General features: G+C 41.9%; 1 long non-coding RNA gene across 1 annotated transcript; it reads right to left on the bottom strand.

The window, feature by feature from the left end:
• Positions 1 to 12,886: 12,886 nt before the first annotated feature.
• Positions 12,887 to 18,213, bottom strand: LOC145503485 (uncharacterized). The gene is made up of 2 exons (XR_014051501.1): positions 17,278 to 18,213; positions 12,887 to 15,145 (listed from the first exon to the last, which is right to left on the bottom strand). It is a non-coding gene; the product is annotated as an uncharacterized LOC145503485 (long non-coding RNA).
• Between the last annotated feature and the right edge of the window lie 4,050 nt (positions 18,214 to 22,263).

The following is a 22,263-nucleotide window of genomic DNA, read 5'->3' as shown; positions in this document are numbered from 1 at the left end:
TTAATGATACCCCCAAAGCTCCCCAAGAGAAAGAGGCAGTATGAGCCATCTGCTAGGGGCACAGAGCTCAAAATCACCCCCAGCAAATGATAACAACCATCTCATTCCTTTACTTTTCCTTGTTCATTTCCCCTCTACTTTCATTTTGACTCTTATGGGGAATAAAGCAGCAACTATTGGGGCGATGATGAAGAGAAGCAGATGGACCAAAGCCCCTTCTCCACTGCAGGCTTCCTTTTGGAAGCTGGCCAGTGTCTGGGGGAGGGAAGAAGATATAATATTAAGTCAAGTTCAGAGGGTTGGTTTATTATGTGGGAATAGATATTATAATTTCTGAATTGAGGCCATGTTTGACCAAAAAATGAAAACCCACAAGAACTTCCAATGTTTTCAAATATACACAGGAAATATTAATCTAAAGAAATACTTTTAAAGGGATGATGGAAGAAAAAATAAAATTTTATTTTTATTATGTCATGAGGAATGCTTGTTCAACATACCAGTTACAGCAGTAAAACACTGGGAAAACTTAAAAGTCCACCAAAAAGGACTGGATAAATACACTTATGTGTCCATATAGTAAGATATTATGCTATTGTTAAAAATAATGAGGGAGATTTTTTATGCTCTGATAAGGAGTGATCTCCAAATAAAACATTCAGTGGGAACAAAAGCAAAGAATAGAACACTTTATGGAGTGTGCTACCATAAGTAGGGAAAAAAGGGTTGAGGGAACATTAAGTATATATTTGATTCATGCTAGAATATCTCTGGAAAGTTACCTAAGAAACTGGTCACACAATTTGCTTCTGAAGAATACAAATTGGATACTGGGGAACAGGTATGAAAGAGAAATCTACTTTCTACCATGTGCATTTACAAATAAATTGTGGAATTACAGAAGTGCTAGAAAAGACAGGTGATTATTTATACAAATAAAACCTGGGCAGTTTCATAGTTCAATCTTAACACAGAATAACAGTTAACTAGAACCTTTGTAGAAAATAGAATTAAAAGGAATTTAGATCTTACTCTTGGGTAAATACCAGCAGGCTGTAGTGATAGTGTGTGCCTGTGTGAAAGAAGCACATTTTTAAAGAACTACAAAACATTAAAAAAATTCTCTCCCATCTCTGCCATTCTCTATGTTCTCCACATGTACAACAGCTGGTAACTACAAAATTTAGTATTTGTTCCACTCAATCAAAATTCATTTTGAAACTGAGAATGCATGGCTCAATTCTCCCACTCCTTCTTTTCTGTGGATATACATTTTTCTTTTGCTAGAATTCTCTTTCCTAGGTAAACGTCTCCAACCCCTCTTCTACATTCTTCTGATTCTACAGCTCTCTATATGAAGCATTTGTAAACACACACACACGCACAAAATCAGGAATATAAACAGACAGAATAGTCTTTGGTATGGAGGAAGGTAGGGAAGCTATCAAATACTTAAACATTATCCCTCTGACATTTTTGTGGGGCACACAAAGTGTGGGGCACACTTTCACAAATATAAGACTAAATGTAAGGGAGGACAATATTGTACTTAACTGTACTTCAGAACAAATTTTGAAAAAACCTTACACAGGGACTCTTTTGACCATGTATCAAGATATTATAAAGGTATGATTAATATAATGTGTTGGTAGTTGAAGTATTGATAAGGAGATCAATGTAATATAACAGCACAGAAACAGACTCACTCATAAACAGAAAGTTAATATGACAAAAGGGCAATAACAAACCAGTGGCAAAATGATGATTTAACAAATGGTGCTGGAATATTAGGTTATCCATATGGAAGAAAAATATATTAGATCCCTATCTCACACCATAGTAAAAAAACCCTTAAAACTCCAGGTAGTTCAAATATAAAAAAAAACTTTTTAACTTTTAGAAGAAAATATAGGACACTAGATTTATGATCTTTGGAAAGGGAAAGCCAGAATTAAAACACACACACACAGCCCATGCCCTAAAGAGAAAGACTGACAGTAATATTACATTAAAGTTGAAGATTTTTCTCAACACACTATACAAATTTACTAAGTCAACCACCAACTGTAAAACAATCTGCAAAAGGGAAAGGAATACTACAGTTGAATTAGAAAAATAAATAGAAGAATGGGCAAAATGCATGAGGATTTACAGAAAAGGGAAGCTTAATGTCCAAAAAATGTGTGCAAGGATAAACAAATTGATTCGGGATTAGGCAAATATAAAAATAAACAGCAAGATAACATTTTTACCCATAATATTAGCCAGAACAAAAAGTCTGATAATACTGTGAGCTGGAGTAGGGAAAAAATATGGAGGTGAGGATACAATGGCACCACTGCTTGGGAGGGCTATTTGGCACCATCCAGGGAATCTGAAGGGTTTTCATGGTAGCTCAGCTGGTAAAGAGTCCTCCTGCAGTGTAGGAGACCCTGGTTCAATTCCTGGATCAGGAAGATCCCCTGGAGAAAGGATAGGCTATCCACTCCAGTATTCGTGAGCTTCGCTGGTGGCTCAGATGGTAAAGAATCCGCCCACAATGAGGGAGACCTGGGTTCGATCCCTGGGTTGGGAAGATCCCCTGAAGGAGGGCATAGCAACCCACTCCAGTATTCTTGCCTGGAGAATCCCATGGACAGAGGAGCCTGGAGGGCTATAGTCAATGGGGTCATAAAGAGTTGGACACCACTGAGTGACTAAGCACACACACACAGGGAATCTGAAATGGCTTCCCTGGTGGCTCAGCAGTAAAGAATCTGCCTGCAAAGCAGGAGACCTGGGTTCAATCCCTGGGGTGGGAAGATCCTCTGGAGGAAGACATGGCAACCCATTCCAGTATTCTTGTCTGGAGAATCCCATGGACAGAGGAGCCTGGAAGGCTACGGTCCATGGGGTCACAAAGAGTTGGATAAGACTGGAGTGACAGCTTGCACACATGCACACAGGGAATTTGAAAACGTGCACACCAGCTACCCAGACAGTCCACATCTTGGCATGTACGCGGAGAAGTACATGCAAGTCCACATCTTGCACGTGCACATAAGAGCCACATGCAATAATAGTCAATGAAATGTTGTTCTTATAATGAAAATTTTGAAGGAAAAACCCCAAGAGCCCAGCAATAAAATAAGTTGTGATGTATTTAGAAAATAGAAAAGTATGCCTCCATTAAAATGAATGAAGTACAGCTGTACATTTCAATACAAATATATTTCTAAAACACAATGTTGACCAAAAGCAAATTATAGGACACCTAAATTTTGATTTTGTTCATGTAAAGTTTCAAAACATTAAATGTGCAAAACAATGTCACATTTATCATTTATGGACACACACTGTAGCATTGCTATTAAAACATACTTGACAACTGGCAAAGGAATAATCTCCAAAATATGCAAACAGCTCATGCAGCTTGATACCAGAAAAACAACCCAATCAAAAAGTGGGCAGAAGACCTAAACAGACATTTCTCCAAAGAAGACATACAGATGGCCAATAAACACATGAAAAGATGCTCAACATCGCTCATAAATAGAGAAATGCAGATCAAAACTACAATGATGTATCACCTCACACTGGTCAGAATGGCCATCATCAAAATGTCTACAGACAGTAATTGCTGGAGAGGGTGTGGCAAAAAGGAAATCTTCTTGCGTTGTTGGTGGGAATGCAAATGGATACAGTCACTATGGAGAACAGTATGGAGATTCTTTAAAAAACTAGGAATAAAACTACCATATAACCCAGCAATCCCACTATTAGGCATATAACCTGAGGAAACTGTAATTGAAAAAGACATATGTACCACAATGTTCATTGCAGCACTATTTACAACAGCTAGGACGTGGAAGCATCTAGATGCTCATTGAGTGATGAATGGATAAAGAAGCTGTAGTGTATATATATATACACACACACACACACACACACACACACACACACACAATGGAATATTACTCAGCCACTAAAAGGAATGTATTTGAGTCAGTTCTAATGAGTTGGTTGAACCTAGAGGTTCAACCTGGGGTCTGCAGAAACCCGTAGAAAATGGGCCACCGAGGGCTGTACCTGCCTTGTGAGGTCCTGGTCAAGTGAGCATCTCTTCCACATGAGTCCTTGCTCAGTCTTTTACCATCTACATGACCTTGGGTGAGTCAATTTCCTCTCTGTGCTTCAGTTTCTACATTAGACAAATGTGGAGATAATAATAGTAATACTTATTTCATAGAGTTATTGTGAAAATGCAACGGGCTTATTAATATGACACACTTAAAACAGTTCCTGGCACATACTGTGTCCAAAAATGTTAATTAATATTTGAAATGTAATTAAATAGAATTAAAATTTAATTCTATTTTACACTTCACTCACTTAAAAGCTATTTCTGAAAAAGACACAAAGCACAATCCTGTCCCCAGCAGTCATTCTCCCAGAGCTCAGCTCTCAGTCGAGAAGTTTAACCATGTTTAGCCATCCTGGGCCTCCCTCCTGCCACTCTTTCCTCAAAGAAGAGGCCAATTTAATCTGAAACACTCCAGCTGTGTTTTAGTCAGTGATGGTTTGGCCTGGGGTGCTGGTGGAGCCTCTCTGTGTGGGGCCCAGGGACCTTCCACATCCATAGGACGTGCTCCTTGGGCAGGAATGTGGGGAGGGGAGGATGGCTGCCCTAGAGCCAGGGGCACTCCACAAGGTCTAGTCTTCAGTGCTCTCCTTGTTAAGTCTTTCCCCAGACACAGCTCTCTGGAGCAGGATGAGGTATTTCAACCCCTTCATTTTACAGAAAAGAGATCTGAGGCCCAGAGAGGCAAGGCCAGCCCAAGAGACATGACCAGAACCTAGGTCTGGGGTGCCCTGGCCAGAGCGCCCTCTCCTGGAGGTCCTGGATGCATTCCTCACTGTCTTGCCCTCCATCTTTGCACCTCAAGCAGGCACTAGCTTTCATCCACACTCCCTGAGCTTGTGCAGGGGAGGAGGTTCTCAAACACAGATGGGGCGGGGGCAGGAGGGATGGTGGTGCAGGGAGTCATTCATCAGGAAGTTAAGGCCAGCCCCTGAGGCTGGAGCCAGGACATGGAGGTGGGCCGCAGCCAGTCTCAAACCCTCAAAGCAGGTCTACAAGATACTTACCTGATCAGAGGTCAGTCGTCCTGGCTGCCCAGAAAAGTCTGACATTTGGGTTCAGGACCAAGGAAAGGGTGGTATGGGGCCGTGGGACCCCTGCCCAGGCCCAGGCCCACACCTGGCTATGCTCCTGCCAGGCCTGGCTGCTTCTGCACTCTGACCCCAGCAAAGGCCTGAAAGAGAGACGTGGCATCCGAACTGGGAATTCAGGGCTCATCTAGATATTCAAAACACTCAGTTCCAATCTTTCTTGGAATCCATTCTATCTTCTCTATTCCCTCCCTCTTCTTTTGCTTATCCTTCCGAGGTCTGATCCTGATAAAGGGTGTAAGTCATCGATTTGTCAGCCCATCAGAGCATCTGAAATGCCACTGTTGTACTTCTTTCCCTTGGAGCCACCATTCCTCCAGTTTGTGCTGGATGCCTCTGCACTCCCCTCTAGATTCAAATTCCATCAGGCCCTCAATACAACCAATTCCTGCTTCATCAAAGAAGCTACCTTCAAATGCTTCCCTGATCTTGCCCCACTCTGAAAGCACATTAAACTCATTGCCCTATGCTGGAACTAGGTTTCAGTGATTAACTTGGCTCCCTATGTGTACACCAGGGTGGTAGGGACACCCCTGGGTGTAGCAGCCTCATCTCCTCCCTCTCTTCCTCATGCTGCTACTGAACATGAGGCTCAGGGACAAGAGGGGTGGAACCTGGGGGCTGGTTAAAAATTCAGAATCCCAGGCCCTACTCTGGACTTACTGGGCAGGGTGCCATGGAACCCTCTAGGACAACAAATGCCTTGGGTGTTGGCCACAGCCATTTAGGCTTTAGAACCTGTGAGGTAGTCACAGGGAACCCCACTGCTTACCTCATGCATTACATGAGACAGAAACCTTGACAGAATCCTTATTCTTGGTGGGGTGAGGAGGAGGGGTTGGGGAAGTCTGTGGAAGAAGCAAAGAGAGAGGGAAGTGAAGACAGACATGTGCCCCTCAGATGCATCCAAGGCCCCAGGGCCTGTGGGGTCTCCAGAGGGAACGGGCTGCCCTGTGAGGCTGCCAAAGCCCAGTGAGATGGGATGGTGGCTGCCTCCTGCTTTGGGGTACCCCTTTGCTTCTCCCCTGGGGGGAGACAGAGGCTCTCAGACACAAATGGAGTCCTTTGGGTACCTCCTGGCTAAGCAGGGTGACCGCAGAAGCAGGGATTCAGGAAGGAGAGAGAATAAAAAGGCACTGAGTTGTGGGCAGATCTGGGAGGAGGACGACATTGCTCCCCACCTCTGTGGAGACCTAAGGAGTCAGAGAAGAGAACGTTTTCAAATGTAAAGTGGGTAAAGGGCAAAGAGCTTGGCTAATGTCAAGGAGAGACGGGACAGCTCTCATTGGTCCTGCGTGGATGAATTTTTCACTCAGGAGGCAGGGAGCAGGGAGCTTTTTCAAGCCCCTCCAAGCACAAGGCCAGAGAGGTCCTGTCCAGGTGAACAGAGAAAAGATGAGCTGCAGACCTGGAGTGTTTGCCGACCAGCCTGGCTGGTTCAGCTGACATGTGGTTCAGCTGGTTCATGCTGATAAGTGATTCCAGACATGTGCCCCCAGCTGAGCTGGCAACAGGTGACCTCGCGTTCTTCCCTGGAGTATGCTGTGGACAAGATAAGAGATGACAGGGAGGCCCAGACTCAGCCGTGGGAACCATCAGAGCACAGCACCAGAGTGCGGAGGGGTATCTGCTCCAGGCCCCATGTCCACCCTTGGCCTGGTCACCGCACTTATTTACAGGGCACTTAGGATAGGAGCAGGAAGAACTGAGGAGAGGAAGGGGCTGTGTGCTGGGACAGTCAGGGAAGGCTTTCTGGAGCAGGGGACCAACAGGGCCTTGAAATACCAGCCAAGTGTGATGGATGGATAGAGGGAACTGCTTTTTCTCTCCAGATTCCTTTAAAACAAGCCTTTGAAAACCACCGTCATCTTGTCACTGTGTTTTTTTTTTAAATTATAAAATTTAGTAGATCTCTTTTCATGCAGCTTTTTGTGCCTTATGCAGAAATACCCTCTATTATTTTTAAAATTAATTTATTTATTAATTGAAGGGTAATTGCTTTACAGAATTTTGTTGTTTTCTGTCAAATCTCAAAATGAATCAGCCATAGGTATACATACTTCCCCTTCCCTTTAGAACCTGCCTTCCATCTCTCTCCCCATCCCACTCCTCTAGGTTGATACAGAACCCTGTTTGAGTTTCCTGAGTCATACAGCAAATTCCCATTGGCTATCTATTTTACATATGGTAATGTAAGTTTCCACGTTACTCTTTCCATACATCTCACCCTCTCCTCCCCTCTCCCCATGTCCAGAAGTCTATTCTCTATCTCTATTTCTTCATTGTTGCCCTGTAAATAAATTCTTCAGTACCATTTTTCTAGATTCCATATATATGCGTTAGAATACGATATTTATCTTTCTCTTTCTGACTTACTTCACTCTGTATAATAGATTTTAGGTTCATTCACCTCATTAGAACTGAACGTATAAAAATGTGTTCCTTTTTATGGCTGAGTGATACTCCATTGTGTATATGTACCACAACTTCTTTATCCACTCATCTGTCAATGGACATCTAGGTTGCTTCCACGTTCTAGCTATTGTAAATAGTGCTACAATGAACAATGGGATACATGCGTCTCTTTCAGTTTTGATTTCCTCAGGGTATATGCCTAGGAGTGGGATTGCCGGATCATATGGTGGTTTTATTCCTAGTTTCTTAAGGAATCTCCACACCGTCTTCCATGGTGGCTGTATCAATTTACATTCCCACTAACAGTGCAAGAGCATTTCCTTTTCTCCACACCTTCTCCAGCATTTATTGTTTGTAGACTTTTTGATGAGGGCAGTTCTGACCAGTGTGAGGTGGTATCTCATTGTAGTTTCGATTTGCATTTCTCTAATAATGAGCGAGGTTGAGCATCTTTTCATGTGTTTGTTATCCATCTGTATCTCTTCTTTGGAGAAATGTCTGTTTAGGTCTTTTTCCCACATTTTGATTGGGTTGTTTGTTTTTCTGGTATTGAGTTGTGTGAGCTGCTTATATATTTTGGAAATTAATCCTGTGTCAGTTGTTTCATTTGCTATTATTTTCTCCCTTCTGAGGGTTGTCTTTTCACCTTGCTCATAGTTTCCTTTGCTGTGCAAAAGCTTTTAAGTTTAATCAGGTTCCACTTGTTTACTTTTGTTTTTATTTCCATTACTGTAGGAGTTGGGTCATAGAGGCTCTTGCTTTGATTTTTGTCATCGAGTGTTCTGCCTATGTTTTCCTGTAAGAGTTTTTTAGTTCCTGGTATTACATTTAGGTCTTTAATCCATTTTGAGTTTATCTTTGTGTATGGTGTTAGGAAGTGTTCTAATTTCATTCTTTTACATATAGCTGCCCAGTTTTCCCAGCACCATTTATTGAAGAGGCTGTCTTTGCTCCATTGTATATTCTTGCCTCCTTTGTCAAAAATAAGGTACCCATAGGTGCATGGGTTTATTTCTGGGCTTTCTATCTTGTTCCATTGGTCTATATTTCTGTTTTTGTGCCAGTACCATACTGTCTTGATGACTGTGGCTTTGTAGTATAATCTGAAGTCAGGAAGGTTTATTCCTCCAGCTCCATTCTTCTTTCTCAAGACTGCTTTGGCTATTTGGGGTCTTTTGTGTTTCCATATGAATTGTGAAATTTTTTGTTCTAGTTCTGTAAAAAATGTCTTTGATAATTTGATCGGGATAGCATTGAATCTGTAGATTGTGTTCGGTAATCTAGTCATTTTCACGATATTGATTCTTCCTACCCAGGAACAGGGAATATCTCTCCATCTGTTTATGTCGTCTTCAATTTCTGTCATTAGTGTATTATAATTTTCTGTGTACAGTTCTTTTGTCTCCTTAGGTAAGTTTATTCTTAGATATTTAATTCTTTTTGTTGCAATAGTGAATAGGATTGATTCTTTAATTTCTCTTTCTGATTTTTCATTGTTAGCATATAGAAATGCTAGTGATTTCTGTGTATTGACTTTGTACCCTGGAACTTTACTAAATTAACTGATTAGCTCTAGTAATTTTCTGATACTATCTTTAGGGTTTTCTATATACAGTATCATGTCATCTGCATACGGTGAGAGTTTTACTTCTTTTCCAATCTGTATTCCTTTTATTTCTTTTTCTTCTCTGATTGCTGTAGCTAGGACTTCCAGAACTTTGTTGAATAACAGTGGCAAAACTGGACACCCTTGTCTTGACTCTGATCTTCAGAGGAATACTTTCAGTTTTTTACCATTGAGAATAATGTTTGCTATAGGCTTATCATATATGGCCTTTACTATGTTGAGGTAGGTTCCTTCTATGCCCATTGTTTGAAGAGTTTTAATCATAAATGGGTGCTGAATTTTGTCAAAGGCTTTTTCTGCATCTGTTGAGATTATCATATGGTTTTTATCTTTCAATTTGTTAATATGGTGTATCACATTGATTGATTTGAGTATATTGAAGAATCCTTGCATCCTTGGAATAAACCCAAGTTGATCTTGGTGTATGAGCTTTTTGATGTGTTGCTGAATTCTGTATGCTAAAATTCTGTTGAGAATTTTTGCACCTATGTTCATCAGTGATATTGGCCTGTAGCTTTCTTTTTTTGTGCTGTCTTTGTCTGGTTTTGGTATCAGGGTGAAGGTGGCCTCATAGAATGAGTTTGGAAGTGTTCCTTCCTCTGCAATTTTTTGAAAGAGTTTTAGAAAGATAGGTATTAGTTCTTCTCTAAATGCTTGATAGAATTCTCCCATGAAGCCATCTGGTCATGAACTTTTGTTTTCTGGGAGATTTTTTGATCACAGCTTCAGTTTCAGTGGTTGTAATTGGGTTGTTCATAATTTCTATTTTTTCCTGGTTCAGTCTTGGAAGATTGAACTTTTCTAAGAATCTGTCCATTTCTTCCAGGTTATCTATTCTAATTGCCATATAGTTATTCATAATAGTCTCTTATAATCCTTTGTGTTTCTGCACTGTCTGTCGTAACCTCTCCTTTTTCATTTCTAATTTTGTTGATTTGATCTTCTCTCTTTTTTTCTTGATGAGTCTGGCTAAAGGTTTGTCAATTTTGTTTATCTTCTCAAAGAACCAGCTTTTAGTTTTATTAATCTTTACTCTTGTTTTTTTCATTTCTTTTTCATTTATTTCTGCTCAGATCTTTATGATTTCTTTACTTCTGCTAATTTGGTGATGGGGCTGTTTTTCTTTTTCCAGTTGTTTTAGGTGTAAAGTTAGGATGTCTGTTGGTGTTTTTCTTGTTTCTTGAGGTAGGATTGTACTGCTATTAACTTCCCTCTTAGAACTGCTTTTGCTGCATCCCATAGGTTTTGAGTTGTTGTGTTTTCATTGTCATTTGTTTCTAGAAATTTTTTGATTTCCCTTTTTATTTCTTCAGTAACCTGTTGCTTATTTAGAAATGTGTTGTTTAATCTCCATGTGTTTGTGTTTCTTACAGTTTTTTTCTTGTAATTGATATCTAGTCTCACAGTGTTGTGGTCGGAGAAGATGCTTGACATGATTTCAATTTTCTTAAATTTACTGAGGCTTGATTTATGACCCAAGATGTGGTCTATCCTGGAAAATGTTCCATGTGCACTTGAGAAGAAGGTGTATTCTTCTGCATTTGAATGGAATGTCCTGAAGATATCAATGCAATCCATCTCATCTAATGTATCATTTAAGACTTGTGTTTCCTTATTAATTTTCTGTTTTGATGATCTGTCCATTGGTGTGAGTGGGGCGTTAAATTCTCCTACTATTATTGTGTTACTGTCAATTTCTCCTTTTATATCTGTTAGTGTTTGTCTTATGTATTGAGGTGCTCCTTTGTTGGATGCACAGATATTTACAATTATTATGTCTTCCTCTTGGATTGATCCCTTGATCATTATGTAGTGCCCTTCCTTATCTTTTGTAATCGTCTTCATTTTAAGGTCTATTTTGTCTGATATGAGGATTGCTACTCCAGCTTTCTTTTGCTTCTCATTTGCATGGAATATATTTTTCCATCCTCTCATTTTCAATCTGTATGTGTCTTGAGGTCTGAAGTGAGTTTCTTGTAGACAGCATATATATGGGTCTTGTTTTGGTATCCATTCAGCCAGCCTGTGTCTTTTGGTTGTAGCATTTAATCCATTTTCATTTAGAGTAATTATTGATATATATGTTTCTATTGCCATTTTCTTAATTGTTTGTGGTTGATTTTGTAGATCTGTTTTTTTCTCTTGTATTTCTTGACTATATAAGTCCCTTTAACATTTGTGGTAAAGCTGATTTGGTGGTACTGAATTCTCTTAAATTTGCTTGTCTGAAAAGCTTTTTATTTCTCGGCCAATTTTGAATGAGATCCTTGGGTACAGTAAACTTTGTTGCAGATTTTTCCCTTTCAGTACTTTAAATATATCCTGCCATTCCCTTCTGGCCTGCAGAGTTTCTGCTGAAAGACCAGCTGTTAAGCGTATGGAGTTTCCCTTGTATGTTACCTGTTGCTTCTCCCTTGCTGCTTTTAATATTTTTTCTTTGTGTTTAGTCTTTGTTAGTTTGATTAGTATGTGTTTTGGCATGTTTCTCCTTGGGTTTATCCTGTATGGGATTCTTTGTGCCTCTTGGACTTGATTGACTATTTCCTTTTCCATGTTAGGGAAATTTTCAACTATAACCTCTTCAAAAATTTTCTCATGCCCTTTCTTTTTCTCTTCGTCTTCTGTTAGTCACTCAGTCGTGTCTGACTCTTTGCGATCCCATGGACTGTAGCCCATCAGGCTCCTTTGTCCATAGGATTTTCCAGGCAAGAATACTGGAGTGGGTTGCCATTTCCTTCTTCTTCTGGGACCCCTATAATTTGAATGTTGGTGTGTTTGATATGGTCCTAGAGGTCTCTGAGACTGTCCTCAGTTCTTTTCATCCTTTTTACTTTATTCTGGTCTTCAGAAGTTATTTCCACCATTTTATCTTCCAGCTCACTGATTCATTCTTCTGCTTCAGATATTCTGCTATTGATTCCTTCTGGAGTATTTTTAATTTCAGTAATTGTGTTGTTTATCTCTGTATGTCTATTCTTTAATTCTTCTAGGTCTTTGTTAATTGATTCTTGCATTTTCTCCATTTTTGTTTTCAAGGTTTTGATCATCTTTACTATCATTATTCTGAATTCTTTTTCAGGTAGTTTGCCTACTTCCTCTTTATTTATTTGAACTTTTGTGTTTCTAGTTTGTTCCTTCATTTGTGCAGTATTTCTCTGCCTTTTCATTTTTTTTTTTTAACTTACTGTGTTTAAGGTCTCCTTTTCCCAGGCTTCAAGGAAAGTTGAATTTGTTTCTTGAAGATAGTTGAATTCTTTCTTCCTTTTGGTTTCTGCCCTCCTAAGGTTGGTCCAGTGGTTTGTGTAAGTTTTGTGTAGGGTGAGGTTTGTGCTGAGTCGTTTATTTGTTTGTTTTTCCTCTGATGAACAAGGCTAAGTGAAGTGGTAATCCTGTCTGCTGATGATTGGGTTTGTATTTTTGTTTCATTTGTTGTTTAGATGAGGTGTCCTGCAGAGTGTGCTACTGGTGGTTGGGTGATCCTGGGTCCTGTATTCAAGTGTTTCATTTGTGAGTTCTCACTATTTGATACCCCCTAGGGTTAGTTCTCTGGTAGTCTAGGGTCTTGGACTCAGTGCTCCCACTCCAAAGGCTCAGGGCTTGATCTCTGGTTAGGAATGAAGATTCCACAAGTGGTTTTCTTATGTCATTAAGTGAGATTAAAACAAATATCCAAAAATGAGAAACCAGAGATGAATTCCAGACAAATAGCAGTTACAAAATCAGGCAAATAATAATCAAAATAATGCAATATACACATATACATATACAACATGAGCAAAGTCAAAACAGTCCAACAAAAATAAAGTACAGTAGACTGACATGGAGAACAAAGGAAATCAAAAATTATATTTACCAGTTAAGAGCAAGACTAAGTAAATCACAAACTGGAAAACAAAACTAAAGCAAGGTGCCAGCTGGGGAATAAAGCAATGAAAATAAGACTAACAAATAAGTTGAGAGGAAAGTAGAGAAAGAAAAATAAGAAAGAATAGATAAGCAAAGTTAAATAGAGGTAGATAAAAAAGATTTATATTCATTAAAGATTAACTGCAAGGGGAAAATAACAGTAGGAAAAGAAAACAAAGGAATAAATGTAAGAAAAAATAATAATAGGTTTTAAAAATTAAAATTAAAAAAAAGAAAAAGGAAAACTCTACAGAACTGCAAAAGCCGAACGTAGAGGCAGAGGTTTGAAACAACAATAAAAAATGTGACTGAGGAAAAAAAAAGCTCAAAAGCTTAATTAGATTTCATTCAGTCCAGTTCAGTCACTCAATAGGGTCTGACTCGTTGGGACCCCATAGAGTGCAGCATACCAGGCTTCGCTGTCCATCACCAACTCCCAGAGTCTACCCAAACTCATGTCCATTGAGTCGGTGATGCCATCCAATCATCTCATCCTCTCTCGTCCCATTCTCCTCCCACGTTCAATCTTTCCCAGTATCAGGGTCTTTTCTAATGAGTCAGTTCTTCGCATCAGGTGGCCATAGTATTGGAGTTTCAGCTTCAAAATCAATCCTTCCAATGAACACTCAGGATTGATCTCCTTTAGGATGGACTGATTGGATCTCCTTGCAGTCCAAGGGACTCTCAAGAGTCTTCTCCAACACCACAGTTCAAAACTATCAATTCTTCGGCCCTCAGCTTGCTTTATAATCCAACTCTCACATCCATATATGACTACTGGAAAAACCGTAGCTTTGACTAGACAGACTTTGTTGGCAAAGTAATGTCTCTGCTTTTTAATATGCTGTCTAGGTTGGTCATAACTTTACTTCCAAGGAGTAAGCGTCTTTTAATTTCATGTCTGCAGTCATCATCTGCAGTGATTTTGGAGCCCCCCAAAATAAAGTCAGCCACTGTTTCCACTGTTTCTCCATCTATTTGCCATGAAGTGATGGGACCAGATGCCATGATCTTTGTTTTCTGAATGTTGAGCTTTAAGCCAACTTTTTCACTCTCCTCTTTCACTTTCATCAAGAGGCCCTTTAGTTCTTCTTCACTTTCTGCCATAAGGGTGGTGTCATCTGCGTATCTGAGGTTATTGATATTTCTCCTGAGAATCTTGATTCCAGCTTTTGCTTCATCCAGCCCAGTGTTTCTCATGATGTACTTTGCATATAAGTTAAATAAGCAGGGTGACAACATACAGCCTTGATGTACTCCTTTTCCTATTCGGAACCGGTCTGTTGTTCCATGTCCAATTCTAACTGTTGCTTTCTGACCTGCATACAGATGTCTCAAGAGACAGGTCAGGTGGTCTGGTATTCCCATCTCTTTCAGAATTTTCCACAGTTTATTGTGATCCACACAGTCAAAGGCTTTGGCATAGTCAATAAAGCAGAAATAGATGTTTTTCTGGAACTCTCTTGCTTTTTCAATGATCCAGCAGATGTTGGCAATTTGATCTCTGGTTCCTCTGCCTTTTCTAAAACCAGCTTGAACATCTGGAAGTTCACAATTCACATATTGTTGAAGCCTGGCTTGGAGAATTTTGAGCATTACTTTACTAGCGTGAGATGAGTGCAGTTGTGTGGTCGTTTGAGCATTCTTTGGCATTGCCTTTCTTTGAGATTGGAATGAAAACTGACCTTTTCCAGTCCTGTGGCCACTGCTGAGTTTTCTAGATTTGCTGATATATTGAGTGCAGCACTTTCACAGCATCATCTTTTAGGATTTGTAATAGCTCAACTGGAATTCTGTCACCTCCACTGGCTTTGTTTGTAGTGATGCTTCCTAAGGCCCACTTGACTTCACATTCCAGGATATCTGGCTCTAGGTGAGTGATCAAGCCATCGTGATTATCTGGGTCATGAAAATCTTTTTTGTACAGTTCTTCTGTGTATTCTTGCCACCTCTTCTTAATATCTTCTGCTTCTTTTAGGTCCAAATCTAAAAAATGATACCAATGAACTTATTTACAAAACAAAAACAAAGTCACAGACATAGAAAACAAACTTATGGTTACCGAAGGGGAAAGAGAATGGGTTATAGATAAATTGGGAGTTTAAGATTAGCAAATACACACTACTGTGTATAAAGTAGACAAACAACAAGGCCCTACTGCACAGCACAGGGAACTATATTCAATAACCTGTAATAGACCATATTGGAAAAGAAAAAAAAGAATCAGTATCTTCATAAAAATCAATATTTTTCGCAGGAGATTCTGTTCATACTTCCTTGAAGCTGCAGAGAAGAAGGCATCTGAGAAGAGGGATAAGGAGGAGAGAAGAGGGAGAGAAAGAAAGGAGGAGCAGGGCCTTCGTGGGTACCAGACAGTCTTATTTTTGTAGGTCCCACCCCAGAGTGTATAAAAGAATTAAAATGCACCCACATCCCACATTAAATAGAATTATTTTGCTATAAAATACTTGGAAAGAATTTTTATAATTTTGCTTTTGAAATTATTTGGCTGAAGTTTGCTCATTTAGTTTACGATCGCCTCTGACTTCCCAGCCCTCCTCACGCATACTCAGGAATCTGTACAAGGCGAGGGAATCAAAGGTACAAATTGTTTTCAAATGGAGGGAGATTTTCATGATACCTAATTGGACAATTAATGATGTTTGAATGTATTCATTAAAAATTTACTATTTCCAATTTTGTTCTTTTGTATTTTGGAGCAACTTCATTTTTCCCAGCTCACAACAGTTTGATGGGTAGAGTTTATAGGTCCCAAATACTTGACTTTGTAGGGTTTGCTTTGCCATGAAATGTTTACAGTAAAGCCATGCAGGGAAGGGCGGGGAAGGGAGACTGAGCTTCCTAGAAGGAGGGGCTGGGGTAGGCTTTTCTGGCTGGTCCTTCCTCCAGCTGCCCTGCCTGCTAGGCCAGAGCTCTGCCACTGGACCAAGGGCTCAGGCTGGGGGAAAAGAGCTCAGGCTGGGGGAAAAGGCCCCAGTCTGGAATCTGGGAGAGGTGCCTTGGGAAACCCTGGGTCAGCCTGGGTCAACATGTCACACCCAATTGCGGACTTGGGGTTATGAGAACCTCATCCCAGGCAGGGGGAACTTCTGAGGTCCCCTGCGGCCGGGCCGTGGGGCGCCTGTACTTTATAACTTGGATTCCTGGTAACTAGCCCTGGGGTGACAGAGGAGAACAGAAAGTCACTTGATGGCCTCCTGCTTTCAGTCACGACAGAGGTTTTATGATCTGAGAGGTGAACTGGGGTGCAGGCACAGACGATTTAATCTTCATCCTAACATACTGAACGAAAACGCAGACCAAGGGTTTGCGTTTAAAAAAAAAATTTTTTTTTAACAAAAAAGAAATAAAACTCCCAGCTCACTTCAGGTAATGGTGCTGGAGTTTTGCAGCCTTCCAGATGGACTTGGGACTATCCCTGGCTCCAGGCAGCTGCCTGGGGGAAAGCTTGCAGTTCAGCAGCAGTGACCTGGCCAGAGACAGACACTCAGGGGGTCCTATCCCCGAGGCCCATAACTCGGGCTCAGAAGCCCTGCTGTGGGTCTGCAGGGTGCAGGCCGCTGTCCCTGACTTCCACTCACTGCAGGACAGCATGTCTCCCTCCCTGACAGAATGCAACTGAGGGAAATCACATTAGCAAATGAGGTGTTGTGATTGATGGGGTCTCTTCTGGACGTCAGGATAATGAATGGGCTGCAGGAGTGGACCTGACCGCAGGATGGGGGCCATGCGGGGACCACACCCAGCAATCCTGGCACACAGGGACTCTGTGCTAACACAGGGGAGGGACACAGGGCATGTTGAATGAATGGTCCGTTGATGAAAACTTCGATACGGTCAGCTCTGTGTGGGGGCAGCGAGTGGAGGGCAGGATGTTTTCTGAGGCACTAGAATCCGATGGATGAGTGACTCCCTGATCTCATAGTCCCTCAGATTGCTCTGAAGGGCTCTTCCACAGGCATCCTTCCCCGACTGCCTCCCACACTGGCCATGGGTTTGGTCAAGGTGATGCTACATGCCATCATCCTAAATTTCAGTGGCCTCAGGGTACTTTGTGGCTGAAAGCACCCTTTCAGGGTAGTTTGTGGCTCACTTACGTGACAGTCCAACTGGGTGTTCTTGGCAGGCCTGTGATTTTCCTCCAGGTGGTGACTCAGGGACATGGCTTTTTTCATCTGTGGCCTCATCATCCCTCAGGGCCTTGAGGCCTCTCCATATGTACAGTGAATGAGCAGAATGTGGAGAAGGCACACATGCCTTTCGAAACCCCTCAGCTGGGAAGAGGTTTCATTTCTCTACCATTGGTGAGAATTAGTTACATAGCAGATAGTACGTCTGGATGAAAGGAGGGCTGGGGCCCATCCTTACTGGGCAGTTGATAGCCAGAAAAAAAAAAGAAACAACTCTGTTCTACAAAGAGGGACAATGGAGAATAAGCCATCTCACTATTCACTCCCCAGAGGCCTTCATCCTCGCCCTCCTCCTCCTCGCTATCCAGATAGCTAACACACACACACACACACACACACATACACACACACACTCGTGCACACACACACATACACACATGTTACGTTCTGGTCGCTGCTCTCTGTGCTTTGCATATTTTAAATCATGTAACTCTCACAATGACCCTATGAGCAATTACTACTCTGTTTCACCAATTCCAAGATGCACAATTTCTTTTCACACACTAGCTTCTCTGAAATCAGAACATAGTCAATGGCATCTTTTGATCACTGTCAGTTAGGCAGCAGTCATGGTGGCTCTGTGTGGAAAACCTTCCCCTGACACTGACACTTTCTAAAAAGATCCAGAGAGTTCCAGCATCTACAGATTTTGAAACTGGTGTCCAGAGAGGTTTAGTAACTTGCCCAAAGTCACACAGTCGATGAGTGGCTTCCGAAGGATTCAAAGACTTATTCTGGGGAACCAGCCACGTTTAACAACTGTCCTCTCTCAGACCTCTCCTTAGAAGAAGCATTTCTCCACATCCAAGATCAGGGTCCCCGAAATTTATAGAAGCACAATCCTTGCCAGAGTGATGGGATTACAAGGATGTCTGCTGAAACCAGGACGCTTGCTACATTCTTGCCTGGCTAATAATTTAATCTCTCAAAAAGAAACAAGCAGAACTAGCAGGATACACCAAATTCTGATCAACTAAGAGGCATGCAGTGGTGAAATGAAAGTGATAGGAGCCTGGGAAGAAAAGGACTTTATCATCCTAGCATTGACAATGTCACAGGAAGGGAGTGGTGAGCAAAACCTCACACCCCACCAGTTATGTAGGGTGGACCTTGAGAAAGTAGATAGTTTCCAAATAGAGAAAATATAGTGGCCCTGAAAAGATAACTCAAAAGATCAATGCAGTCCCTTGAAAAACTCAAAACAGAAAAGAAAAGCAAAGATTGTGACCGACAGCAACAAACAAGGAAAAAGATGGTGGGAGAAGGGGCAGATCAGCATATTGACAGAACAAAACCAGACAACACACCCCCCACTCAGATCAGATGGTAGAGTGCATGTCAGGAACACCCCAGCCAGAAAGCGTCAAAGCCGAATGTTTGCCTTCTAAAATCATTCTGGTCTTTCTTGCACAGTCAACATCCCTGGGAACTGTCTGAACAAGGGGGTAGCAACCTGATGCCCAGAGAGGTGGGAGGTACATGGGCCCAGGTGAGCTGACTTTCAGTTCTGGGAAAAATTGCTGCTGAAACCCTATGATAAGAGGAGAGCTGAAGATGAAAGATGGATGAAGATTCTCGTGATCTTCCAGATAGAACTTGGAAGGTGGAGACAGTGAAGCAAGTCCCACAATAGACAGGAGCAGGTTGTGATTATAAATGGTTGACGGAGCTGGTCAGACCCGCCCTTTGCAGCCCCCTGGGCTCTCTTGAATCTCACCCAGCTCTGCCCCCAGGCCAGATGCAGGGTTGGTGCTGCCCTGCCTGCCACACTCACATGGGCACCACCTAGTGTCCTAACCCTGACCTCCCACACCCCAGAGAGTACTCTGGGGCACACTTGCTGCAGCAGGAGCACCCCCAGGCCCCTTCTGGGTGCCCTTCCATGTGGAACCAGGAGCGCAGGAGTGTGAACTCCCAGGGTGAAGCTGGAGCTGATGGGTGTTCCCACTTCCCCTGACAGGCAAGCAGCCCTGAAGTACATTTTGTACAGCTCCTGGGGCAGCCCTGTGGAGCCCAGAGACAGGCAGTGGTGGAGGCCAGCTCCCTTTTGCCCACTTCATTCCCTGTCCCACCCTCCTGCTCTCTGGGCACAGTCCTCAATAAGATGCCTTCAGTTAACCTTTGTCTCAGAAACTGCTTTCTGCATAGTGATGGAAAGTTTGGAAAACAGAGAACCTAAGGCTTCCCTGGTAGCTCAGTTGGTAAAGAATCTGTAAGCAATTCAGGAGACCCGAATTCGATCCCTGGGTCAGGAAGATCCCCTGGAGAAGGAAATGGCAACCCACTCCAATATTCTTTTCTGGGAAATACCACGGACAAAGGAGCATGGTGGGCTACAGTCCATGGGGTTGCAAAGAGTCGGACATGACTTAGTGACTAAACAAACAAACAAGTCACCCATTCCTATCTCCCTGACTCAGCTTCTACAATATTGAGAAATTCCTCATGTGTACACATTGTTCTACATATTTGTTCTCATGACCCCATGGACTGTAGCCCACCAGGCTCCTCTGTCCATGGACTTCTCCAGGCAAGAATACTGGAGTGGGTTGCCATTTCCTTCTAGGGGAAATCTTCCTGACCCAGAGATTGAACCCAGGTCTCCCACATTGCAACAGACTCTTTACCAATTGAGCCACCAGGGGAGATGCTTACTTTCATGAGTTTCACATAATTTTGTAGATTTCTTTTCTGAGTTCACTTTATATCTACATTTTCCCCCCGTGTTACCACATATGTTAAAAAAATATATTATTGCTTTAATGGTGCCAATGCTTTTCCATGGAGAGGATGTATCACAATCGACTTTGCCATTTCCCTGAACCTTGGGCTCTTAGGTCACAGCTTAACAGCTGTGTTAATAATATGTTAGCATTATGGTGGGTTATCAAGTCTAAGAATTTGAACGACTTCATGGTTCTGAATACATAGCAATAAAATAAATGACTTAGACAGCCTATAAGAGAAAGTGAAGATGCCTAGGAACCAGCATCACTTTGCGAAGAGCAAAGGAAACCTGGCAGACTCCATTCTCTCTTCTGGCAGAGGTGCCAGAGGCAAGGGGATTCTGTATGTGTCATTGTTTCACCTTGCACACACTCTAGTTATACTTTGTGGACAAAATGGATGAGAATACAGATAGGATCAGAGATGGCTAAATTATCACTCATCAGTTCTGTTGATTAAAAAGTTGATGTCCATAAGCCGGGAGATCTTTGGTGGCCTGACTTGTTCAACATTTTTATCGTTGAACACGGATGAAGAAGTAGATTGCTCTTGTGTCACAATTTAGAGGGATGAACAATATGTTGAGTTAAAACACAAGACTGGAATAGATCTTGAGAAGTTAGAAGAATGGACTATCGCTCAGCAGGATGAAATGTTACATAAGGCATTTAGTTAAAAAAATCAACTGCATATGGACAGGATGGGGAAGCCCTGCCTTACTTAATAGCTGTTCATGCGAAACAGACCCAGAGACTACAGTTGACCTCAAGCTCAATATGAATCATCTGTGCTGTGTGCCTGCCAAGGAGACTAATACAATGTTGGGCCACGTTAAGAGAAGTATAATATTAAGACCAGGGGAGGAGGCGTTCCCCCCAGGCTCTGATTAATCAGACCACACTGGGAACATTGAGTCAAGTTCTCTAAGTCAGTTTTTCAGTGAAACATGGACAAACTCACTTCTTCATAAAACATTTATTGAATAACTGCTACATGCCCAACACTGTGCTAGTTGCAGAGGACACACAGATAAATGAGACAAGTTCCTGGCACACATGGGGGTCGCGACCTAGGGATATCAATAGTGTTCAGATTTCACATAACATTTAATAACTTAGAAAGCAAAAATACATTCTGTCAGCTGTGCTTAGGAGCCTTTAAATGTTCTCAGGAAACACATGGACATCACACACACACTCAAACACACACACTGTGTGTCTTCATTGATACCGTGGTAGTCTTCATTTGAGGTGGAAAGTTAATACAGATTTCCTCTCCTCCACCTGCCCTTGAAATTAAAAGATGCTTGCTCCTTGGAAGAAAGACTGTGACAAACCTAGACAGCAATATTAAAAAGCAGAGACATCACCTTGCTGACAAAAGTTGGTATAGTCAAAACTATGCTTTTTCCCATAGTCATGTACGGATGTGAGAGTTGTACTGTAAAGAAGGCTGAGCACCAAAGAATTGATGTTCTTGAACTGTGGTGCTGGAGAGGACTCTTGAGAGTCCCTTGAACTGCAAGGAGATCCAACCAGTCAATCCTAAAGGAAATCAAACCTGAATATTCACAGGAAGGACAGATCTGAAGCTGAAGCTCCAATACTTTGGCCACCTGATGTGAAGAGCTGACTCACATCAGCTCTTGGAAAAGAGCTGATGCTGGGAGATTGAGGGCAGGAGGAGAAAGGGACGACAGAGGATGAGATGATTAGATAGCATCACCAACTCGATGGGCGTGAGTTTGAGCAAACTCTGGCAACTAATTAAGGACAGGGAAGCCTGGAGTGCTCTAGTCCATGGGGTCGCAAAGAGTCGAACCTGACTTAGTGACTGAAGAACAACACCTGCCCTCCCAAGCCCATCTAATGTGATTTTGCTCCTCAATTCCCTTCACCCAGACCTGTTTGGTCCAACTATCAGGTTGTGGATTCTCCTCACCTGTCTTTGAGCAGGAACACCCTTAGGGTTCCAGTATGAGTTTGCTAGGTAGTGGTGCTAAATTGGCTTCCAGAGTCAAACCTTTGAGAATGCCTTCCTATACTATAGAAGCTGGAAAGCTAAAAACATTTCCTAGACTCCCCTAAAGCTATGATTCTGGATGCAAATTAGGTTTTGCCAACTGGATGCAGTTTTTGGAAGGTGGAATTGCAATAAAGGCCACCT

Source organism: Giraffa tippelskirchi, chromosome 4 (genome assembly GCF_054371585.1).
Source record: "Giraffa tippelskirchi isolate mGirTip1 chromosome 4, T2T-mGirTip1v1.2.pri, whole genome shotgun sequence".
NCBI lineage: Eukaryota > Metazoa > Chordata > Mammalia > Artiodactyla > Giraffidae > Giraffa > Giraffa tippelskirchi.
This window is presented reverse-complemented; position numbering and strand designations above follow the sequence as displayed.